This window comes from Colias croceus, chromosome 11 (assembly GCF_905220415.1).
Source record: "Colias croceus chromosome 11, ilColCroc2.1".
In the NCBI taxonomy this organism is placed as follows: domain Eukaryota; kingdom Metazoa; phylum Arthropoda; class Insecta; order Lepidoptera; family Pieridae; genus Colias; species Colias croceus.
Window position 1 is genome coordinate 8,906,347 of NC_059547.1, and position 13,104 is coordinate 8,919,450.

Below are 13,104 nucleotides of genomic sequence, written 5' to 3' on the forward strand. Positions count from 1 at the left end.
AGCATACAAAACAATACCGTACTATTTACAAAAATACAGAAAGACGCTCGTAGCAAGCATGCTCTACAAAACCGTAGAGCCTAAGAAAAGCTACAACAAAGAATTCTCTGTATCCAACGCCTCAATATACACAAAACAAAACTAATTTACGTACAAATTATACAATAATACAAGGTACAAAGTTCAGATTTACCACACCTGTTCGTTTCAGGCTGTATTCTTTGCAATGGCGACGCGGGGAACTGAGTGGTCAGTGCTCTGCGCGTCGCGGTAGCACACACACGTACTGCTCGAATATAATATATTATATTGTTTAGTTGTGCGTTTGTGTTAATCGAATTATGTACGCTACAAGCTAGGTTGTTCAGCACAAATATATCAGGTACGTGACAGAGAAATTTATTTTTTGCACACGTTAAAGTGTCGTCCATTGTTTGTAAATAAATATTTTATTCTGCCTAACGTGATTTGTTTGTATCGTTTCATGGTCAATTTATATGAATATACGCAGAAAAATTACTGTAGAGTGAAGATGTACCTTTTATAAATGAACTCCGAATTTAATTGCTTAATTTTCTATATCATACAATTAAAGCACATGTATAGGTATCTACTGCAACCCTTTTGTTGGCTTACCATAAGATATTTTAACGTCGTGATGCGGAGTCAAACAAAAACAGCCCTTAATTTTGCCACTCAAGGTATTTTCCAGTAGCTTTCGTTATAATATTATACGTATAGGAATATCGAGTTTCCTTTGAAACATTGAATGATGAAAGATAACAAACCTTACCGAGAGGCAGTCTATTTATATACGGATCGATTCTGCGTGTCCCAGAGGGGTATACTTGCATCCTTCTGTACAGTGAATAGAATATTTATACATTGACAGATTTTACTTTACAATTTTATTATAAATATCAATGAGCTTTAATATTGTCTCTACAACTTAACGATTACTAAGTCCTGTGGATTTAATAATCGTTTTTAATTTTATAATAAAATATTGTCCTAAATTTTAGTGCTTATTGTATTAAAAAAACAACATATGACATTGAGCTTCCTTAAATCTTATTTTTTGTTATAACAGGCCTCTCATTTTTGAACCTATAATATTATTTCTTTGACCGTGTCGTAATCGAGTAATAACTCTACCATTGGTATAGTTAATCACCCGTTACCTAAAAATGACACAGTATCGAAATTTTATAGAGAATTGTAACTGATAGTTCTATCTTTTTCATTGATTTATACCATCTTATGTTCTTATGTAGTTTCTGCACCGACGGTTTCGTGAGCAACTTAAAATATGATCCAGACACTTATTTCTCTTCCTTAAATATATAAAACTTCTGGCACATTAAAATATACACTCTTAATTAACCACAAGTCATTAAACAGCAATGATTTGTGTTAAACAGTCCGTTTTCTGGAGAATGAAAAACGTTTCAGCATTGGTTCATTAAGCGCGATTCGATTATAACGCCTCTTCAGGCTTCGCCAATTATTTGCTTTCCTCCTTAACGAGTGTACAAGTTATTCGATTAAGGCATCTGGATGTAAATTACACTTTCGTTAATAGATTTTTGAATGATTCATCTAAAAATTTTTCCTAAAACCGAAAATCCAATTATTTTAGTACTTACTTATTTTTATTACTTTTGAGTAGCTATTACCTACTCTACCGAAATTTAAATCTCTTTGTCATGTTATTACGGCCTACGCACAATCTTTATTACTTAGGTACTTTATTATAATGAGAATTCAATTTAATTTGGATAAACTAAAAATACTATAAAAGCAAATTCGTCTCTACTTTCAGATTCTACGGTGATTCTACAAAATAAACCATCAAATGCATTTCTGGTTTTCAATATAAATCGGATTTGATTGGTAGTATTCAAAGCAACGTAATATCACTTCTCAATAAATTCGACTACATGCCATGGATGTTATTTCATTTCGCTAGGCTCATAACTAAAAACATAAAATTCTTATCGGCCGTCGGAAATAATGCAGTTTTTATGTTCTATTCCGTAAAATCTGGGGTGTTATGGGAGCCATGCGATTTATGTCTGTACATCATTTAAAATTATTGCTTTTTTGGCAGTGGTTTCATATTATACTTAAGTAGTCTTCATCTAAATGTTTTACTCTGGGGCTACTTATGAAAAATAACCTAATAAAAAATAAGCTTAAATTATAAAAAGCTTTAACCGTACAAAAGAGAGACATTAAAATAATTTCTATAAAGTTTTATTTTCCATTCTCTTCGGATTTACTTTTATAATATAATGTTGCTAGCTATTCATGGTCGACTTATAAGATACTGTTTCTAGAACGATTTTTCTCTTATTTCCACGGTTCCTGACTTTTTGTATTCCTTTACCGGCTTCAGCGAAGTAGTTCTTGTAAATTGTAATGCTATTTTTCTTTATTATGTTCTAGCAGAAATACATTTTTCATAACAATTAAATTGTGAGAGCTAGTTGAATCTGGGGGCACGGCAGTGCCCCCGCCAAGACGAGCCAAGCGAACAAGCACGGGCACTACCTACCTTTTCTCGAAGCGCTTCGACGTTTTTTTGAACCCTCATAACTTGTGTTTGGATTATGCTAGATCAACAAAATTTTAGGGATATATTGTCAAAAGCGGACTTATTGAACATATTAAGTTTTAATTACATTAGCTTTTATATTTCAGATTTTATTTATATCTAAAAAACGCTAATTTCGTCACTGACTCACTGATGATCATCAAAATTCTTAAGGTATTTCCTAATGTCCTAGAAAGCTGAAATTTTGTATGTAAGCTAGTATTAGCACACAAACAACAAAAAAATTATAAAACTTGTAACTTTCATCCCCCAACCCCTTAAACTAGGGGATGGGAGTTTGTATGAGACCTATAATTTTAAATTAAATTTTGATGACGCTAGAGGTCTAATCTAATAATCTAAAACTTGGTTCCCCTAGATATATATATATATATGTATAGGTACTCCTTGTTAAAAAAAAAATTAAAACTTTAATCGACATACTTATAAAATTTTGTTACAAACAACTTACAAAAAGAAATGAAATCACACCAAAAACATTTTCATGTAAAATGTTGCCAAGACGAGCCCATGTGACTCGCACTGTCAAAAAGTTATCAGATCTCATGTAGAGCGAAGCTTCTAACACTACACGCCCTAACTCTACAAGGCCTAACTTCACAAACTCTACACCTTAGTCAAAATATGTGGCTTGGCCATTTCGCTACATTCACATCGGCGTAAGGTGAAAAATTAATTCACTGTGCATTACTTTTGTGTTATACAATAGTTCTTGTAGTAACGAACGGCCAAGCCACATATTTTGACTAAGGTGTAGAGTTTGTGAAGTTAGGCCTTGTAGAGTTAGGGCGTGTAGTGTTAGAAGCTTCGCTCTACATGAGATCTGATAACTTTTTGACAGTGCGAGTCACATGGGCTCGTCTTGGCAACATTTTACATGAAAATGTTTTTGGTGTGATCTATTTGACTTGAAAGAAAACTATATTATTGTATCATATTGAGACTACATTTTAATTTTATGAAGATTTGTAGACGATCATTCCTCTACATAATATAAGAGTAGATATTACTTACATCTATTTTATGCTATAATTATTCAAAAGCTATCACGACCGATTAAAACGTACGACCGTATAAAACGGGAAATATGTAACTAAACCTTTACATTGTCATGTTAAATTTAATGATACTAAAATTCATTGTACGTTTCACAAAGAATGATTAGCGGTTTCTTTGATGGTGAATACTTTATAGTTCAGGATACATCGCCCATTTTTGCAAGTGACTACTGTCAAGCTAATTTTCCGTTTGTAGCTTTATTTTGATGAGACGCCCAATAATTTCGAGTACAAAAGTCTCGATTGTGGTAGCTAACAGAGATAACAAGGATAAAAATTTTTGATTTGATGGTTCTCAAATATTTATTACTAACTGAATGAATTTTTTTTGGTTCAATCTCAAGATAATTACCTAAATTATTCGAAAAAATATTTGTCCTACAAAATCTATGGTTTGTTCAAAAAGTCCCCCTTTCCAAAGTGTATCGATAACGAGGTCATCATTAATGATTACTAACAAGCTGATTTTTTTGTTTTCACTTATTTAATGTTTATATAATTAAACAGACATATTGTCCTACAAATTGCGTAATAAATATTTGAGAACCATCAAATCAAAAAATTTTATCCTTGTTATCTTTGTTAGCTACCACAATCGAGAGTTTCGTACACGAAATTATTCGGTGTCTCATCAAAATAAAGCTACAAACGGAAAATCAGCTTGATAGTAGTCACTTGCAAAAATGGGCGATGTATCCTGAACTATTACACCTTTATCTTAAATAATATTATTATTCATGTTTACTTTTTTACATTATTGGCAATTAAAAAAATTCTACAAAAATAAGAGAACAATACAATATAATATTATCGTTGTGTTAAATTCTAATACTGAATGTTAACTAAAAATATCCTCTCTTTTACTCATGTATTTTTTTAAATACACACAATTGTCATAAATATTCCTTCTAATACCAACTATATTTTTGTAATGTAAATATCGGTGCAGCATTTTCAAAGAAAACCGAAAACTACGCGTCAAATACTTAAAGAATGATTGTTTTATGATTCCGTAAATACCATAGAAAAAAAGACGGGTTGCACTCCGGGAGTGCCGGCAGAAGTGAAAACTTGATTATAAACGTTCAGCATGTTTGATATTTTGGTCTTAGATTACAAAATAAAGTACAGATGGAGCATGACAACCGCCCGTCGCCCTTGTCAAAGAAAATACGAAATCAAAAGCAAATACGTCGCTGCACCAGTGGTATAGCGCATATAGTGTCATGAAATACGTCAAAAAGGGTTTGCAATTTTAGTAAAAAAATGCTGTCTTGTGATAATAAAACGCTGTAAAATTTGTTCCCGAAAACAAAAAAAAAAGATGAAACATCGTTTCACAGGTTTTCTGTAGATTATTTGGCTGATTTATTTCTATAAACGAATAATAATTTTACAGATATGAAGGAATACAAAACTTCAACGTATGTTGCCAGTATTTTGAAAATGAATTTGCCATTTTTATTGGTAAAACGGTAAAATGGTTAAAAGATCTTCAGGGTAATGCTATTGGATTTTTCGATCGTGAATGTGATTATTTGTACAGTGCACTAAAGGTTCATGATCATTATTAGATTATTTTAAATACATTATTTTGTAACTTTTATAAAGCTTAAAAACGTCATAGTCGTTTTCGCTTGCGATTTAATTTATGTGAACTCCATGATGGATATGATGAAAATAAAATGTCCCGTATTCTCGACTAAAAACTACCGCTATTCGTATTCATATATTATGAAAAATAAAAAATAATTTAATTATTATAGTTAATATTGAAACTTTTTTTATGTGATTTATTTAATTAAAAATTGAATATAATTATTTTGTCCATATAATATAACTTTAGTAGGCAGGTACTTTATATAATACTTAAAAGAATTTTTACAATATTATTAAAAAAAAATATCATAAACCCGAAATTATATTAAAATAAAAATTGAAACTTGACTGTTAATTTATGTGTATAGCCTACGTCACTACCGCCACTAACATAATAATTCAGATGATTGCAATGAAACCTCACATCTCAAATTCGGTCCAACGTTTTATACTGCAGTGCGTGTCAAAGAAATATTATACATACATACATAAACTCGAAAAACATAACCCTCTTTTTTCCGTAGTCGGGGAAAATTTTGGGAAATTTTTCAATATCCGGTAACATTACACGCACACAGAAGCACCGTGTACGTACAGTGCAGCGGCGAAATGACAGCACACATAGCTTTATTGAAAATGACGATAAATCATTCGGTTTAGTTCGGCAACGCTCCATCTGTTGTAAAGATTTTGGTCTACTATATTTCGTCTTACGCATGGAATATAAGGGCTAAAAAAAAAACATCCTTCTTACGCTTTTTCGATCAGGCCACGTGTCCTGACGCGAGTTTAAGATTTTATACCCAACGCCGCTAAAGAAGTTTTCACTTCAAAAATAAACACATTATATAAATAAAAAAGCTTTATTCATATTATATATTATAGCTTTTTTTATCACAAACAAACATTTCAATTATATATCCATTTACATAGTTATTTGAAAGCTTTAACTCTTAACTACAGGTAAATAAACATTAAATTGGAAAATGATTGCCATAGTTTTCAGGCGACACATAACACGTGGAGTCATTACGTAGCCCCGTGTCAAACCTATTAGTCAAACTGAATTAGTGATGGCAGAATCGCTCCATCGAGGCTATTAGCTTACATTTTGTTAAAAGCTGACGAACTAATACCATTTTATAAACAATTTAAAAGGGAACAACGTAAAACGAAAAAAGAAGAACATAATTCACTCAATGTTTTTTGTTGCAGAAACATAAGCTAAAAAATAAAAATAGATGTTTGGATTACGTGGCATTTTCACAAAACTCAAGTTTTCAAAATGTTGTCTGCTTTTTGTATGGAGACATTGTGTTTAGTCTTTTTCGAAGTAGTAGTTAGTATCATTTCCGCCTGTCTGAGACAACATTGCACTGAAACAAAGAATCAATCACAATGCAGTTCATTCAAAGGAAAGTTTTTCAATCGATACGATTTGTTCATTTTACTTTAGAAATATTGATGGAAAAAGTAAATATAAGGTATATTATTATATAGTCGTACTAGCGGTCCGCCCCGGCTTCGCCCGTGGTACATATTAACGTTTTCTCTACATAAGAACCATCCTCGTACTTCAAGGAATATAATAAAAAAAGAATTATCGAAATCGGTTCAGCCGTTCTCGAGTTATGGAATTACAACGAAAAGTGGCATTGATTTTTATATATTAGATTAGAACCATAAAGATCTCAGTCCATATTTTGATTGAGGTATAGGTAAATTTTCTGCATTTTCTATGCAAGCGCTTGTGGGGCTTTAGCATTTACATACTTCTGTAAACTGCCTCATATCCTAACATGCAATCAAAATCTGCGTTGTACTGATTGAAACGAATGAAATTTATATGCAAGTTTACAATTGTGAATGTTGTTAAAAGTTTTATTTAAAGTTCTTAATTTATTCATTGGTTTTTAATCGGCCACACATTAAGCTCGATCTGTTTTAAATGCTCTTTAGCATAGTTTACTGTTATATATCACACACACACATATATATCACAGTTACATATCTATAGTAATAGTAATATAGTAATCCTGTATATAAAACTCAAAGGTGACTGATATAGTGATCTATCAACGTGGAGACCAAACCACTGGACGTATCGGTAAATTTGGCATGCAGGCAGATGTTAGGACGTAGGCATGCGCTTAAGGGTCAACTCACACCAAAAGAGCGTCGAAGCGCGGCGAAGCGGAGCGCAGTTTCCGTGTCATATGAATTTTAACTTTATTTTCATTACTATAATACTCATTATCGCATGAGAAGCTCGAACGAGTCGCGCGGATGCCCGCGGCGCCGCTGGAATTCCGTGGAATTCCAGCGGGCGGACCGTGCGACTGCGCGAGAAGTCGCGGGAATTCCAGAGAATGCTCGAGCATTCGCGAGCGGCCGCTGGCAATATCCCGCCCCTCGCGCCCGCTCCCCGCACGCGTCTGTGCGCGCGAGCATTCGAACTGCGCAAAGAGCGACCCGTGAATTCATCGCGGGAAGGCGCGCGGATTCCCGCGACTGCTCGAGAAGTCGCTGGAATGCTCGAGAAGTCGCGGGTCTCCGCTACTCCGCGCTTCGCCGCGCTGCGCTGCGCTGCGCTGCGCTTCGCCGCTCTTTTGGTGTGAGTTGACCCTAAAGAAAGGATTTCCCGAAATTCTTGCGGGAACGGGGAAAAACGGGGATGCACGTACAAAGTCGTGGGCGGAAGCTAGTAATATTATAAAGCTGAAGAGTTTGTCTGTTTGAACGCGCTAATCTCAGGTACTACTGATCCGATTCGAATTATTCTTTCGGTGTTAGATAGCCCATTTATCGAGGAAGGCTATAGGCTATATATTAAACCGCGGGGCACAGCTAGTTCCTTATAATACTTAATTGGGGTCAGTTTTTACCTAGAAATTTAGTGAAAATTAAAAGTGTTTAGTAATTTAATCGATAAAACAAAAAGACGTCGCTATAGACATATAGCTCCAGGACAAAAAAGCGAAAATATTGGTACAGTTTTTCATTCAGAAATTAAAACAACTTTACATTCATGCCATAAATGTTTATTAAAATAAAAGGAGGATTCAGTATGTAACCTTAATACGAAACATAAATAGCAGCAAATAAAAACAACAGAAAATAAGTAAACCACAGGTAATCGTCATCTAGCGGTGTAATGGTCGACCTGGAGTAACCGCTCATTACGCGCGACCAGCCGCCATTGTGAATAGGGTTGCTATAATATAACCGTCGTTTGGCCTACTTGTTGGAATTAAACCTTTTGTTCTTCGGGATTATTGTTGCCAGTGTAATAAACAATGTTACATGTAGAATAGTGGCTTGATCAATAGTGATATAACTTTTCAGTTACCTATTTAGTCTGGTTTACAAGGTTTTATATCTCTATTACGAAATGGATGGAGATATTTTGAAAAACTTCATATAATACCAGTACACATATTATAAATAGTCTAAATCAGTTTGTGCAAAACAGAGTTATGTTTCGATTTATAGCGTCCTATTTCTTGGAGAATATTTTCAAGAACATTGTATCAAGCTTTCTTACAAAATGAGTCGATCAATAGTGATCGACCCACGTCTTCTATTTAAAGAACCTCAATGCAGATGGGATTTACGAGTACATTATTATTTTGTTTTTATTTGTTTCTACTAACCTTTTATGCTTAAAGGACTAGTAGACATAGAGGACTTAGGGCTTCTTTCCTACTTACTGAATACTGATAGTGTCTCTGATACCCTATTTAATACTTTTCCACCTAAAAGTAAAGTACTATTTTCATACATAATTTACATATCAAATCAAATCAAATCAAATCTGTTTATTTGCACGTATATGGTCATACAAAGGTGTTAATATACAATATTTATATCACATATACTGCCATTGTAAATGGCGTGCAAAAATTTTTGAAGGTACAAATAAATAAAATTATCAATAATATAGGTACACATTAATACATTCAATCAACAAAAAACAAAAAAAAAAGATAATAAATTACAAAATACATACAAAATTACAATTAAATTATATTATACCATATAATCTGTCAGATAAGCTAACAAAACATATCAGTAAGTTGCCCTTATTCTTTATATTTTACGTAGGTGTAAGTAGGCTTAAAGGATGGTCGTTTGTATAAAACTGGAAATCAACAAAACATCATTATATACGAGTGTCCCTCGTTGATGCGAGTGCGGGAGGCCCTCCAGTAAAGAGGTGCCATTCCCCGCCTACTCGACGTCACCACCAAATTAAAACTAAAACCTTTGTAATTGGAAACCTACTATTGTTTTTGCCGGAAACGCTCGATTGTTTAATGAAATGCTTAATTATTTTACTGTAATTTTAATAATGAAGCATTATGTATTTGAGGACTTTTTTTAAGCATTTTTCAATCAATTTAATATTAGTGTGTTCTATACACAATATACCTAATAAATATAATAAATAATACTATATACAATATTGTTAACATTTTATACGATGGATATAGATAATTTAATTAATTAATTTCTTCAACTTAAAAACACATTTCTTCGTTATTTTTCTTTTTGCTTTTCTATTTCTGCTTTCCGCAGATGCGAGTTCATCAACTAATAATGCTCTACATTCAAAGAAAATTCATTTATGAAAAGATTTCCCACAAATTCTCCGAGTTTTCCACTTCCAAAGGAATTGAAAGCGAATGACAGAAACAGTTAATCGGGAAAAGCATCTCTTTATATAAATTACTAATATCGCTGATTAAAATTAAATCATGAAACATTTTCTTTAATGAATCTTCATTACTATTAATTAAAGCACAAATAAAAAAAAGTTCTAGAAAAATAATTTCTACAATTTTAGATGTTCAAGGACAGTAATGTTATCTTAATGTAATAGATGTATATAAACATGCAAAACATTTATAGTGAAAATATATCTACTTTTAACTCGATACGCGATAAAATTAATCTGTATTCTTCTGTTCTTTAAAAAACATCTTAATTCAAAGCTAACGATCGCATAAGTTAAATTATGGTTGAACTCGATGAAAAAACAAAACTTAACTTTACATTTTTCAGCGTTTCGACAAAAGAAGCGGCGAAAAAGCTAGCCCGTCCACATAATTGAATTATGGCGGACATGCAATTTTTAGTCCTTTTCTGTTTTCCGTGCTAAATGGGGCGACTATTAAAAACTTCTTTTAAACCTATCCCACAGTTTTGGGTGTTTACACATTTTGTTTTACTAACCAGAAGCCACTGCGGTTTTGTCTTGTAAATGCAATTTAGCATAAACAAGGTTTTGATTTAGAATTTCAAGAAATAACACTCTGCACTGTTGAAGCCAACAAAGGAATATCTAGCTTTTTAGATGACAACTCTTTATTCAATTTACATCAGTAAGAAAAATAACTGCCTTTGATATTTCGTCGCATTAACCCGAAGAGCACTTATAAAAGAAAAGCAGACAGTTAAAAATTCTTTGAAAATTTCTCTCGAACAGTTTTATTACCACGTTTTTACTGGAAGCAATAAAATTCTCTTGAAGTAAGAAATTGAATTTTTAATTTTATGGACACTTTTATCACAAACGTTACGAGGGATAGGCATAATTTTAATCTCACTTTATCTCACTTATAAATTTAATGATCATTTACTGGTACTTATACCTTCGTACTAGTTAAATGGTAAAAATGTATTATTGAACACTTTATCAAAAATTCAACCATAGATCTCAACTCCATCCGCATTGATACATAAAATGCTCTAAAATTTTTTTTTATTCCGTAAGCATCGAAAGTGAAATATTCATAGAACCTTTTTTTTTAAAGTGGGGAAATCTTACCTATGATACCCACGGCTCCCGGGGAAGGGGCCATGGGTTATGTCGGATTCCTACCGACTAAAACCCCACTGTGTACCAACGCGCTGCTTTAGACGGGATGCGGGGACACTATCGCAATCTTCCGCATGTCCCGCCCAACAGTTGCCCGTTTCCAGGCCCTCCGCGAATTGCCTGTTTCCAGGCTCTCCACCAAATTACCCACCACGAGGCGGCGCAAGCTGGCACACGAGCTCACGCCACCCACTTACTGACGATGGATTGTTCCCCGTTCCATCATCGGCGTTCCCCAAATATTCATAGAACCTATATTAACCTATACCTGCAGGTAGAGATAATAATATTGAATTTTGTCCATAACACCTAAACAAGTAAATTCACATGACGCAACCTAATCCTCAAACCAACTAACTGCATAATAAATAAGGAACTAAACCGTACTCATGCTAATAATTTTACTGAAAGGAAGAAGTGAATAATGCACAGTTCAGGTATTCACAATATAATTCAACATAACAATGAGTCGAGTGTGCTCGTTGTGACCGCCATTTTAGCTGAGCGCCGAATAAAGCTGGCAAAATATGGACGACATTTTAAACAAAATTTCTCTCTGCAATCATATTTTAATAGATTTTAAACGTCCGTATTGAAAAGAGAGAAATGTCCGATGTCTTTGTCCGTAGATTTACATTTTTCTTGGTAAATTCATTCCATATTTTATGCTCATAATAATTCCGAAAAAAATATAATGCATATCTAATATTTAAACTTATATAGTAAATAGATTCCAATTAAATTGAAAAAGTTAAAATAATTAATAATGCATTTAAAATTTTAATTTTAATTGTTAAAAGAACCTTTGCCAAATTAACCATGTTTTCAGAAATAATAAGTTGTACCAAGAAATAAAGTTGATTATCCATTATCATTCAAACATTTCAAGCCATTTCGAGGGAAAACCAAAATGAGTATAATTACATTTCTCGTTTAATATTCGATATTGTGGATTTCTAGAATAACTTTTGTATTGTTAATTTAGACCATTGTTTGGGAGTTTATCTATTTCGCAGAATTCGAAACTTCCACGGAAAATTATTCTCGTGCGGCAAGTTAAGCGCACATTATGTATAAATTGAAAGTTTCAGCAGTAAATTGTATGGGAATAGCGTTGGAGGTATTTATGTTACACAATAGACAATTCGGTACAGCATGCAAGATAGTTATTTGTACAAGAAGAGAATTCTTTAAAATATTTTAAAATAAAATTTCATCCTATTTTCAACTATGACAAATTAAAATCTTGTGTAAAGTGCAACTAACAGGTCTCATCCGATTTTCAGGACGATTTGAAAACGTTTCATTCAAAAGAATTCCTGTCACTGAAATTCCCATCACTAAGCAATTATATAACTATTCTATGAGTCAATACCGTAAAAGTACAAACGCCGTAAGCAATTTAGTTCAGCAAATAAGTGTACAGACGTGTTCAAAAGCAGACAGAAGTACAGTCGTAAACACCATCAGTCAGCGAGACAAGTTGGTTGGCGTGTTAGGGTTTAATCTGTTTGCCTTCTTTCTCATGGACGGCGAACATGTTAGCTTTACCACTACTAGTTGAGACGGATCGACTTGCGCGTGAGTTTAGTTCGTTATCGACATCTATGTGAGTGGAGTACGAAGTAAAGTGTGAAGAGCAATCGAAAAAAAAAATTTACGATCGAAGATTTAATTTAGAAATGTTAAATTTACACAATACTACTATTACTCTGAGTGATAAAATATAACATAAATCTCGTATTATTTAATAATAATTATTTTACAGAACATATTTTTATGAAAGCGTTACAACGCAGCGTTTAAATGCTCTACGCATCTCAAGATAGCTACGAAGTATGTAATATCGTAGCAGAGTTATAAGCGTAGCGCTTGCGCTACGTAAAAATCGCGTAGCAAAGACATTGAAAGTGGAACAATGTGCTGCTTATCTAGGTAATTAGTTTATC

At 33.2% G+C, this 13,104-nt stretch overlaps 1 protein-coding gene across 1 annotated transcript in view; it reads left to right on the top strand.

Annotated features, from left to right (window-relative positions):
- The first annotated feature begins 269 nt into the window (after positions 1-269).
- LOC123695814 (thrombospondin type-1 domain-containing protein 7A-like) overlaps positions 270-13,104 on the top strand; it is a 65,760-nt gene continuing 52,925 nt past the window's right edge. Inside the window, exon 1 of the mRNA XM_045641749.1 lies at positions 270-382. The gene's annotated coding sequence lies outside the window, so the exon portion shown is untranslated. The remainder of the gene's footprint in view (positions 383-13,104) is intronic.